The 12,295-nt window shown below is 36.3% G+C and overlaps 1 non-coding gene across 1 annotated transcript; it reads left to right on the top strand.

Moving 5' to 3' along the window:
• The first annotated feature begins 414 nt into the window (after positions 1-414).
• On the top strand, positions 415-521 carry LOC132616288 (small nucleolar RNA R71). Its single transcript, XR_009573079.1, has one exon. It is a non-coding gene; the product is annotated as a small nucleolar RNA R71 (small nucleolar RNA).
• Positions 522-12,295: the final 11,774 nt, after the last annotated feature.

Genomic DNA, 12,295 nt, shown 5'->3' with positions numbered 1-12,295 from the left:
TGATCGATATAATTTGTATCCTCACGTTGTGGCTGCCCCTCTAGATAAGCTTCCTCCGAGACTTGGTACATTCCGGGAGCATGAGGTGGCATCTCCTCGATAACATTCACACTTTTGGCTTCTTTCTCCATAATCCTCTTCGATAATAAATCCACGGTGGTTTGCAATTGAGCAAAAGCATGATCTCGCTCATGATTTTCTTTGGCCACCGCGGCAGCAGAGGAACTACCATAAGATAGGATTTCACTATCACGAGAATGCCAAGCTTGATTGTGGGTAGTAAGCTTGTCGAGCAACCTGGTGATGTTGACAAATGATTTGTCCATGAAGCATCCCCCAGCTGCAGTGTTGACAGCAATTTGATTCATGGTATCTAACCCCTTGTAGAATTTCTTGAAGAGGATAGCATCCGGAAATCCATGAGTAGGAGATTGAGCTAGATAATATTTGAAACGCTCCCATGCTGCATATAATTGTTCCCCCGGAAGTTGTTTGAACTCAAAGATCTTGTCCCTAAGCTCAGCCTTTTTTGCTTGGTGGAAACCACTTTTTCAAGAATATATTGGCTAACTCGTTCCATGTATGAATAGTATTGCTGGGGAGCTTTTCATACCATTCCCTTGCTTGGCCAGCCAAGGAATATTTGAAAATCCGTAACCGCAGTGCATCAACAGGAACAGCACCTTGAGATTGTTGAGAACATACATGCACGAAATTCTTTAGGTGTCGAAGTGGACAATCCTCCGAAGAATTTCGGAAATAGCCTTCAAGTTTCAATAGCTGATAGATAGAACTATCAATTTTGAAATTAGCATTTCCCGTTCTAGGAGGAACTGCAGCAGAAGCATAATCAGCTTCGTCGATGAATTCCGCAAATACATTCTCATCATCCTCTTCTTCTGGTGCAGGATGGTTCACTTGGATTCCCCCTTGGTTTCCTTGATTGCGATTATGTCTTCCTGTCATGTTCACCTGGTTCACTAAAACAGCAAACAAGGTGTGATGGAATAGAAAAAGTTTTAAAGGAGAGTACACAACAATTAGTAATTTCTAAATCGTATTCCCCGGCAACGGCGCCAAAATTTGATACGCTCAAATTACACCTATTAACGATGTAAAGCGGACGTTGTCAAATATAGTAACCCAACAAGGTTGGGGTCGAATCCCACAGGGAATATGGAGAGAAAAGAGTACTAATCGTATGCGATACCAGTCTTTAAATGCTTTAATCCTATTCCGGATAGTTTGAATTGATTGTTGAATAATGTAATTGAATACTTTGACTTAAAATGTAATTAAGGTGAGAGAGAGAGAGAGAGAGACTAAGGTTATGTTCTCCAATTTGATTAGATATTATGCTTCAGGTTTCAATGTGATATACTTCTAATGGTTGTTCTATGAATATGCACTTGGTCTCTTAAGGACTTCTTAATGTTTCCCAACAGTTAAGTCGTATTTTCTCTTTATGATTCTTCCGAGTATAAAAGAGTTACAATTGAAGAGCGACCAATAATGCCAATTTAGACTTATTCTTATTCCTAAGTTAGTCCATTAAACGAGGGTTAACGCCTCGAGTCATTGTCATTCAATCTTACCAATACTAACCTTCTTTCCCAAGAACAGTTAATATAATGGCTTAGGATAATTCTTGCAATCATCACCCAACACTAAAGTATAAAAACTGAATGAATACCAACAACCATTATGCATATATCAATAATAGGAACCCATTCACATAATATCCATCATGGGTTCCACAACCTTAGCTTTAAAATTAGCTACTCATAATTTTGGATAACAAAGAAAGCTTACAAGTAAACATAATGAACTTACAATACAAAATACAAGATGGAATGAGAGTGAAGTTGTTGCCTTAAATGCTTCAACAACCAAGAGAAAATGACTCCACAAGAATCTATGCCAAAAACTGCAGGATGAATAAACCAAAACCCTAGCAAATCTATTTATAGCATGTCCAAAACGGGAACAATTTCCAGACGAAAATGCCCCTGCGCATAGGGTGCGATTCGCACCTAATGTCGCATGTTCAACCCGCGAATCGCGGATTTCACCAGACCATCGCAGGTGTCGCATCTTCAGTTAATTGTTGAGCAGCATCCGCGACACAACACGCGATTCGCATGTTACACCTGCGACTCGCAGGTGGTGTCGCATGTGGTGTCTTATTTGTCCTCTCTGTCAACAGGTAGTTCCATTGTTCAGTTCTGCTGGGTTTTTTTCTTTATTTTGCTTCGTTTTGCTTCAAGTTGCTTCTGCCACATGTTATTCTACAAATTGACACAAAAACACGAGAAACGACATCAAAAGCACTTGGGGATTTACAAAAGACTAAGTAATTGGTGTCGAATGAGCCGTAATTTCACGACTCATCAAACACATCATAACACCGTAACACATCATACTCCGAAATACATATATGGCACCCGGCCCTCAAGCAAGGGACCCGGCGAACCATGCGCACGATCTATACCGGCCCGGGACTCGGCGAACGATATAATAGTAGTATGCACGAGCAGAGTAGTGAGAAACCATATGCACATAAATCAAGACTCGATGGATCAGTATACTTACCGACCCTTGAAGGCTCAGAAACAAGTTTCGGGTCAATCTGAATTAGTATAAGAAAGTTATGAACGTTTGAAGTACAGAACGTTCTACAAGCGTTTCAGAAGCCATTTTTGGAAAATCAAGGCCATAATCATGTCAAGTACCTTTCGGATATCGTTATGGATCAATTCAATTAGAGTTTTTGGGACCATATGCACATATCAAAATATATCAAAGACTCGATGGAGTAATCGAACGTGCTAGCATTTGAAAATCAAAACCTTATTCATATTAATTATTTTTCGAATGCCATTTGGAAACATATCAACAAACTTCGGACATCATAGATATACATCAAAACCATATGAGACAACTTATGGAGGTCAAAAATATTAGCCATCCTAGTGGCTCTAAGAACAGGAAATTTCTTTGAAATCATACATATACGTCATTTGCTCGTTTCATAAAGATCATGCCAAAAGAAAGAAAGGGTAAGCCTTACATACCTGTTCGACCGCTTATAAGCTACGCTTATTCGTCCAAGCTTGTAAGTCTACATTTAAAAGGAATTTATGCTAATGTTAGCCTTTTCGTCGCACATTTGTACCATATTTCAAATCATACTATTTTATATTCTGCCAAAAATCGTGCAGCATCTCCCCTGTTTATATGCCTAGCCCGAATTCTCAATTCAGCAACCAACAACAACAACAACAATACCAACATTAATCATAATATTTCCAATACCAACGTATGCCATAAAACAGCCCACACATTATTTTCTAAATTCCTCAACCAACCAAATTTGCAATATAACTATTTAATAATTTTATTTCCGTAAGGGAGTCGAAATTAATACTAACAACATCAATAACGACATCCTCCACATTATACAAGTTGAATACATTTATTTTCATTCAAAATTCTCTTCAAATCTCATTCCATAATTCACAACGCCAACAAACGAATTTATCACACTATTTTCTCCGTTCTAGTTCGGTAGAACTCTAAATAAAATAATTAGCAATGAAAAGGAACCTTAATCTTACCTCAAGTGTGCAGCCACCACGTCCACCCCCTTCTTTTTGGTTGATTTTTAGTTCAAATTGGAGGCAACGCAACATAGAACACTTTTCTCTTCACGGGCTTCGAGATTCGGGGCTCAGATTTTGGTCAAAATTGATCTTTTCTCTCTAAGCTTTCTTCTCTCTTTTTCTCCAGAATTTTCTGGGTGTTTTGTTCTGAAAAATGAGGAGAAAAGGCTGATATATCACTTAAATAAACATGGGTCATGGGCCTAACCCGGTTGGGCCCGGATTGGGCCTAGCCCACTGACATTTCTGCCTTAAAACGTCCATATCTCCTTATCCTGACATCTCCTGTGTACCCACGACCTATGGTTGGAAAGATAATTCAATTATCTACAACTTCTATTTCTTGGTATTTTTCCAAATTCCAAACTTATAATACCGTTTTTTCCCCTCGAAGTCAGATCACCCGAAAACGTTACTTAAAAATATTTGTTTGGAGGACTTCCACTTTGATTTGGCTCAAGGGTCCTTCTTGAGTTGTGTTTAACTTCACATATGTGATTCATATAACTTATCACGTGTTCCAAAAAAAAATATCGATGTGTGGGCCCCACCTCCGCTTACGAATAATCCGACGTACAAAAAATACGAAATATAATACTATCAACGTGAGTTTAAATTATGTAGTAACAACGTGATTGTCAATGTTTGAGGAAGTACGTGTCACGCTCAGGTTCTGAAAATGCGGGGTATAACATCAATGATGGAATTATAACAATTCATACATAATATAATCATGGACATGGACCTAGGGTTATCATGAGCATGGTATTGAAACCCTAGTTTTAGTAGAGAATCATAATTTTATGGATTATGAGGCGTGGGGAAGAACAATGATGTTCCCACACATAGATAGCAACTCTACATACCTTAGTCGCTCCAAAACTTGAATTAAAGACTCGAGCTTTGAAGAAGATCTCCAAAATCTTGAATTCTTGAACCTTGAGATGGGTTTTCTTGAAAACCCTAGTTTAGGAATGATAATTTCTTGTTTAGATTACAAGGATAGGTATTAGAATTGATTTGGAATAATTAGAGTAGGCTTACCTTGGTGTTCTTGATGATGAAGGAGGGTAGGAGGTCGTTTTAGGGCTTAAAGGAATGAAAAATAATGATTTGAACTGATATGGACGAATATATATTGTTCTGGAAAAAATAATTTTTCGGCCCAGTTAAATACTAGCCGTATTTCAAAATACGGGTCGTATTTTGAAATACTGGCCGTATTTTGAAATACGGACAGCACTGCCTCTCTTCAGTAAAATGGCCATAACTCTTTGCACAGATGTTCGTTTGACCCCCATAATATACCGTTGGAAAGGTATTTCAAAGCTCTACAACTTTCATGAAGGAAGTTTTCCCAAAATTCCAAATACGTTTTGAAATACGGTCCGTATTTAACCATTTGACATCAAATTGCCAAATTCCAGAATGCTCAGAAATCCTTGGTTTCAGTTTACGATTTGAAATACGGTCCGTATTTAACCATATGACATTCAACTACCAGTTTACGATTTGATTTACGGCCCGTAAACTGAAATACGATCACTGTTCATGGGCGTAAACCACCATCTTACAACTGAAGAGGAAATTTCCAATTCCCACATTCTTTATCTAGTTTTCTAAGTCTAGGATCATGGTCAAAGCTTAGGTTAAAGGTACGGGGTGTTACACAGACCCTCAAACTTGTCCATATATTTCACTTAGACCCCTCAACTGAGCGTCGTACCATATGAACCCTTCAAGACAACCTTTATTGTGCCACTTGGACAGTCAGGCCAGCTTGGCACAACGCGTGCACTTAATGATTTATGGACGCGTGAGCCTCTTAAACACGCTGAGCTGGACTAAAAATAATGGCCCAATGGACCCTTCCAACGGTAATATTTGCCCCACCCATTTTATATATATCTTCTTCCCCAATTCATTATATTGAACCCTAATTACACCAAAATCATTATTGCTCCAAAATTATTAATTTTCAGTCAAATTAATTGTTGTTTCACTAATTTTTTCTGCTCTATCTCTCTTGTTTGCTTTTTATCTTGCTTCAACAAGGGCTAACACTTCAAGAATCGAGTTTTGCCGATGTGGGCGTATTTGCGAATTGAAAAATTCATGGAGTCCAAATAATCCCGGAAGGAGATTTTTTTCGTGCCCAATTGATGAGGTAAGCATATACTATTTATGGGTTATTTCATTACTCAATTCTTCCTCGTAATTGATTAAAAAAACTTCTTCTTTTTATTCTTTGAAGGCTAGAGGTGGATGTAATTACTTCAATTGGTACGAACCAAGGCATCCCGAGCAAGAAAATAAAGTCATTTATGGGTTGTTTAAGACGGTTAAATCTTTTGAGGAAGAAAAGGCTCGTGCAAGACGAACTAGGAAGAAGTTGGTTTTTGGTCTAGTGTTGTTGTTTGCAATTTGGTTCCAATTTTGGAATACTACTCATTGATGTTTAGTTTTAGTAATTATAGTAGGTTAAGTTGCACTGCATTTTGACTGTTTTAGGTAGTATATTATGGTATAGGTTAATCTCACAAAGTTGGCCAAATTTTGTGGTTTTATGTAATTGTATATGGCCACACTTTTATGAATCGAATGAATATATATTGGTTAAAATGCACTGCTTTTGACATTGTTGTGTGTATTTTTCTGGTTCAATATTGTGGGCAAAGTATAAAGTACTAAAATTTGGATACTTTCATAAATCAAAACCATACTTCATTAAGTAAACGAAAACAAAACAAACCAAACCAAACCAAACATCATTTTTCATAAATAGAAAGGGACGACCTAATCAATATCTATGATCTCCATCTTCTCCACTTTAGTAACAACGAAGTGAAGGTGATCCTCTAGATCACAAACTTGAAAACGCAACTCATCCCCTTCCCTTAGGCCTTTTGCATCAACAAACTCTTGTTATCCATTGTTGAGGCGCGCCTTTCGACCGATCTTGTATTTCATGAAGAAAGCGTCTTTCTCGTATAAAATAACGGCTTCTTTGTCAACTTGTGGAAGAACAACCATAGTTGGAAGAATCTATACAAACAAGTAGAATTAGAAGCAATAGCAAAACAATGGAAAACAAAAGCTAAGAAATAAAGACTTACGAAATCATCGTTTTCTATATAGGATTTAGTCAATGTTTTCTCAAACCAAGCAATAGTGTAGTGTTGGATAGGTGGCATTTTGTTTGAGAGACTATGGAGTGAAGTCGTTTGTGTGCATTTGATGAAATAAATGGAAGACTATGGGGATTTATATAGGTGATAATATAACCATCCAACCACTCTATTTAATTCATTCAACTCATCTCTTTAATTCATTCAACCATTCAACTACTCTTCATTCAACCATTCTCCTCGTCTATTTAATTCATATATCCATTCAACCACTCTACTTAATTCATTCAACCATTCGCCACATCTATTTAATTCATAGAACCATTCAACCACTCTACTTAATTCATTTAACCATTCCCCTTCCCCATCCAACTACTATTTAACTAATCAAAATAACAGTTACATTCAATAGAACTACTTGGCTACAAATGTCAAATTGTTACTAATCAAAATAACAGTTACATGCAAAGGACATAAAACACATAAAAGTACTTGGCTACATCTGCCAAATTGTTTCAAAATACATTCAGAACTGCCAAATTGTTTGAAAAGACATTCACAACTGCCAAATTGGCTTCTTCCTTGCTTCTGGTTTCTTGCTAAAGGATGCATGGGCTGGACCTATAGTGGAACTACTGCCTGCTGCTGATGGAGTTGGTTGGGTAGAAGGCTTGTTAGTGATTATATTTTCCCTGTTTCTAAACTGCTACTATAGTTGTGTAGTTGTGACATCACTTTTACCATTGAACTTCAGACCAGGAGATTTAAATCCAAGCTCAATGTTGACTGCACTGGTGTCCCTCATAGTCCCATGCCTCACAACTCTCTCACTTGAACTACCAGGCTGCAACTGACATAAAAATAAATTAGATTAACTTAAGAAAGTGCTAAATGCTAGATTGTAAACCTTGAATCCTTACATTAAAGACAGTTCTTCCAGTTGTTGGGTTTATGTAGTATCCAAGGCCTGAATTTTTAGGCTTTTTCTATGCAGAACTTGATTCACTTCCTCTACCCCTTTTCTGTGCAGAACTTGATTCACCACTTCCTCTACCCCTTCCACCCTAGAAGTAAAATCAAATGTTAGGAACAGTTCTCAATAATAATGTATTAAAACTGAAATAAATCAACAAAAGCATACCCCTGTTACTGGACAAGACTTTTTGTTATGGCCTAGTTGGTGACATGTTGAACATGTCATCTTCACACCTTTTATGGATAGCTTGCCATACTTCTTTCTTAGTTCATCTTTATCCTTTATTTTTTTTTTCTTTCGTCTGCCAGGCATTACTTTTGGTGTTGGAGGTTCAATCTTCATGTTATTAGTCTTAGGCCACATCTTCATGTTGAGCAGTGGGTCAAGAAAGTATGAATATGCCTTCATAAATGTCTCCTTTCTATACCAATATTCCACATGATTATATGGTTCATCCCCTAGATGGTAGAATGCACATATTGCATGTTGGCAGGGGATTTCTCTTAACTGCCGCAGCCTACAAGTGTATGTTTTGTTCCATAAGTGTACAATGAACCTATATTCATATTCCTTAATCTCAAACCCTTCTATCCCATTCCACAACACTTCACATTTGTTGGATAGCTTCTTGTTTTCTTCCAACATCACCCTTGCCATAGGTGAAATATCAGTAATCCATGTCTCAGCAAATTTTCTCATTTTAACATGCCTAGTCATTACTTTATGCCTAATCTCTTCTAGTATGTCAATGATAGACTTATGCCTAGCTGTTAATATCTAGGAATTAAAGGTCTCACGCATATTGTTTTCAACTATATCACACTTAGTGTGTTCCCTAAAATAGGCTATACACCAGTGCTCTTTATTAAATTGCAATAAATCTTCACAAATGTCTTTTCTAAGTCTATCTAATTTTGTAAGTTCTTCTCTCAACTTCACCTCAAATGCTGCTTTAGAGACCCTCCAGAACTGTTTTCTTCTTTCTTCACCTCTCCAATCTTTCTGCCAATTAGCCCATATGTGTCTAGCACACTTTCTATGCTCAGCATTTGGTAAAAGATTTAGAAGGATGCTCAACAATCCCTACAATACAACACAACAATTATAGTTAGTATATATGCAAAAAAAATAAGCTAATGCAAAAACAGTTAGTAAAATTACCTTTTGCATGTCTGACATTACTGTAATTCCATCTCCAATTCCCAGCCCCAAATCATTGATTAAGTTATGAATAAACCATGTCCATGACTCTTTTGACTCATTGTCAATGACAGCCCAAGCAATGAGAAACATCTGTTGATTCCCATTTTTTCCTATAGCCACCAGAAGTTCACCTTTACATGCACCTTTTAGGAAGTAACCATCAAACCCAATAATTTTGCTGCATCCCTCCAACCAGCCCCTTTTCATTGCATCAAAACAAACATAAAAATACTTAAACAAATTTACTCTGTTTGTTTTCACTATACAAGTGTTGCCAGGATTACTCAAAATGATTTGTTCTACATAATCACAAAGTCTTGCAAACTCCTCCCTCCAATCCCCCATAAACTTATTAAGCACTATTTGTTTTGCCCTATAACATACAGTTCTACCAACATACAACCCAAACTTGTCTCTAACCAAGTCCTCAATTTCCCAAATTCTAATATTAGGTTGAGTAGTGATCCTTTCCCTAAATCTTGAACTTAGCATTGCACATCTTATTATTGTTAAGTGGAGTGCACTTGTGAATTAGATGGTAAGTTTTCACCATAAAATCCCCTGATTTTTTATCAAGACTAGCATACAACCTTCAATTACAAATCTGGGACTTATACCTACACCTCACATTCTTCTGCTCATTTGGTTTAAGTTTCAACTGAACATGGTATTCAACAACATAATTAGCTACTGCCTTTCTAAATACTCCAACATTCTCAAATACCATGCCTAGCTCAAAAATACTAACCACACAATCTGGATCATATCTTAATTTGTTGCTCTTCCTTCTACTTAGAAAGTCAGCACCAGGTTCAGCATCCACATCCAGCTCATCAGCTGAATCTTCACTATACTCTTCAGCGAACTATCAATATACTACTCATCCCCTGCTAAGCATCCATTGTATTTGGAGTCCTTGTTCTTTCCAATATCTTCAAAACCCCTATCTATTTTTCCCTCTCCTAGGGGTACCTTAGCAGTGATAGTTGGTTCCTTTCTCCTTGGTATTTTCTTCTTCAATTTACTTCTCCTTTCATTCCTCAAAGAAATTAACTCTTTATCAACTTAACTATCATCTTCATCTGGTATTTTATCCAGATCTGACTCACTACTAACCAACAATGAGTCTCCATCATCAGTTTGTTCATCATTCACTTCCTCTTCAACTTCAACAGTTGACCCTCTCTCTTCAACATTAGGAACATTTACAGACCCTCTCTCTTTAACCTCTTCAACACTAGGAGCATTTGCAGAAGCTTCTTCTCTTTCTTTAAGGTTTTCTACGTTTTCTCCAACCTCAGTATTTATATCAGTGTCAAAAGCCACATCTGTTGCCCTAGATGCATCATTTACCTCTAACCCACAAATAAGACTGGTAGGGCCCACATCTTCCAACACCTCAAGGTTTTCACACACATGTGAAATATAAAAATGTAACACATCATCAACTTTCAAACCACTCACAACATTTAACAATTCTCCATCAGTCACCACTTGGACAAAAATTTTACTTATCAAGTCTTCATAAAAGAAACCAACCACTAAATTATATCCAATTTTTTTTTTTTGTGTGTAAAACAGTAGCTTGAATAAAGAGAAGTGGTCTTTATCAATATCAGCAATTGCAACATCCTTCTCATCTACATATTTGGGGTTAGGGCCCATTGTAAAGTTACCACCATGGTGAAAATGGACCTCAATAATATCTTACATAGATACTTTTTAAGATTGCCAATCGGTTAAAAAAAACCCTAATTTTGCATGAAATAACAACAATACCATCCACTAAATATTCCGACAACAATAAAAGGCTAAAGCAAAAGTTACCTTTTTAAAGAAATGGAATGAACAGAATACACAGAAGAACCTTCAAAATCCATAGAAAACTATGACTCCAACACACACAAAATCAAGCAACTAAAAAAATGAACTTAGGATTTATTTTGGGGGTAACTAACATTGTATGAGTTAGAATTGGGTGGAAGTTTAAACACTATGTCGAATTCTACAGCGAAAATAGATGAATTTAGGGTTTGAATTAGGATCAATTTAGGGTTTGATAATATTTGGAAAAGAAATGGATTTAATTTTGATCGAGGGAATATGATCGGGATTTGATATATTTGGGTAAAAAAATAAACGGGTTCATTTGGTTTAAAACGGGTTGGCCCGTGCGTATGTGGCATACTAATTAAGGTGGAAAAATGTAATTGGGAGGCTTATACACGTAGGCAGGGCGTGCCAACACACATAAGTCTTATTTTAAGAAGTTGGCCCGACGTGTCCAAGTGGCACAATAAAGGTTGTCTTGAAGGGTTCATAAGGTGCGATGCTCAATTGAGGGGTCTAAGTGGAATATATGGACAAGTTTGAGGGTCTGTCTATGACTTTAGCCTTTTTTTTATTTTATTTTTTATTTTCATTAGTGATTACTCATATATATATATATATATATATATATATATATATATATATATATATATATATATATATATATATATATATATATATATATATATATATGAAGAAGCTTCCCAGACTTGCATCTGAATGTGCAAAACATGTGTATTACATATGTGTTCAGTGTACATATTATATTCCTACATTTGCATTCATCTTAATTTGGCTAAACTCGTTGACCAATATATGATTCTCGTGAATTATATTTGCCGTACAATTTTACGTACAATCTTTAAGATTTTTTCATTTTTGGTTGGACTCATATACAAGTGCTAACTTTCTTTACAAGTTATGATGACATAAACACGAAAACTAAATTTAAATTGACATGAGGCAACGGCCCTTTGATTTAGGCAATGAGGCAAAGAATTTGGGACAAATAAATAAGAAATTAAAAGAAATTGTATATGCCACTGCAGAAAGGAAACTTTATATTGAGATTGATGATCACGAGAATTAAGTTTCGAATTCAAATTCAAAGGTTTTAATTTTCTTCCCTCGGTCTCGGTTACCTTTTTGGCTTAGAATAGAAGCCATTGAACTTTCTCTAAAAGTCTAAATGTCAAAACATTCACGAGTCAGTTATATTCACTCTTAAGTCTTAAGTACAATTCTATATTAATTAGGATTATTAACTTACTTTTTCCACCACCTATATATATGTGTCTTGTCTCAACAAATTTTTCGCATAAACAACTCAACAAAGTTTCATCTCTTTCTCTTTCTCCAATTTAAACCTAAAGTCGTAATTTTTCACCAAAGGGCTCAGCATTAACGCAGAATCATATATTCTTGTCTTCAAGTATCATATTCACTTAATTAATTATTAGTTGCCCAAAAAGAACAACAAAAAGATGTCCATTTCA

Source organism: Lycium barbarum, chromosome 10 (assembly GCF_019175385.1).
Source record: "Lycium barbarum isolate Lr01 chromosome 10, ASM1917538v2, whole genome shotgun sequence".
NCBI classification, from domain to species: Eukaryota; Viridiplantae; Streptophyta; class Magnoliopsida; order Solanales; family Solanaceae; genus Lycium; species Lycium barbarum.
Note: the sequence above shows the minus strand (reverse complement) of the source record. Positions and strands in the feature narration are given on the sequence as shown.